Below are 1,073 nucleotides of genomic sequence, written 5' to 3'. Positions count from 1 at the left end.
TATATATATATATATTTATATATCGTCAAGGCGGAGCCCCAGTATGACCGTAGTTTAATGACTGAAACATGTAAAAGATAAATGATATATATATGTTGTACTCTTTCGCCCCAACTTTCTCTCACTCTTTCTTCCTGTTTCTTGAGTAACGCTGCGATGGACTGGCGTCCCGTCCAGTTGGGGTGAACACATACGCCATAGAAACCGGGAAACCGGGCCCATGAGTTTGGCTAGGCTTTAAAAGGGCGCATAAATAAAAATAGTAATAATTACTAAGTAGTAATAGCGATACAATTATTATAATGACATATATTATTAGTTTCAAATTCTGCCAGCATTTTCAGGGAGAGGAAAATCAATTGATATTATTTTATCGACTCCAAAAGAATGAAAGGCAAAGTCGACCTTGGTGGTATTTAAACTCAGAATGAAAAGACGGACGAAATGCCACTAAGAATCTTGTCTAGGGGGCTAACGATTTTCTCAGCTCGCCGCCCTACAATGATAATATAATATTAACTATGCAATAGATGGTGGTGGTGGTTTATCTTCTGGTGGTGTGTACAGCGATGATGATGACGGTAATGACGATGACCACGTGACTACTACGACAACGAAAACCATGACTACGACGAAGATGACAGTGGTGACGATGGCGACGACGAAGACGATCACGAGGACAATGATGATAACCCCTTTTTTTTGTATAATAACTATGACGTGTAAGTTTAAAGTAAGTGCAGAGTTGGCTCTGGCGAAATGATGGCGGTGGGGCGGGAAGAAGAAGAAGAAAGGAGGAGGAGAGGAGAAGAAAGGAGGTGGAGGAGGAGGAAACGTCGACAAGCAAGCGACATCAAGGGACAGATTATTAAAAAAGTGTGCACAGAAAAAAAGGGGAGAGCAGTCAGCGTGAACATTTGGGTCCAAGTTGGTACCTTTGATGGATGGAAACATATTAGCGCGGTCACACCAACAACCCCTTACTTCTCCCCCCCCCCTCTCACATAATACACACATTGATTCATTTAAATCCCTTTCCCTTCCTCCCACTGCAATTTTAATAAATTCCCTTG

The sequence above is a fragment of the Octopus bimaculoides genome, chromosome 5, assembly GCF_001194135.2.
Source record: "Octopus bimaculoides isolate UCB-OBI-ISO-001 chromosome 5, ASM119413v2, whole genome shotgun sequence".
NCBI lineage: Eukaryota > Metazoa > Mollusca > Cephalopoda > Octopoda > Octopodidae > Octopus > Octopus bimaculoides.
This window is presented reverse-complemented; position numbering follows the sequence as displayed.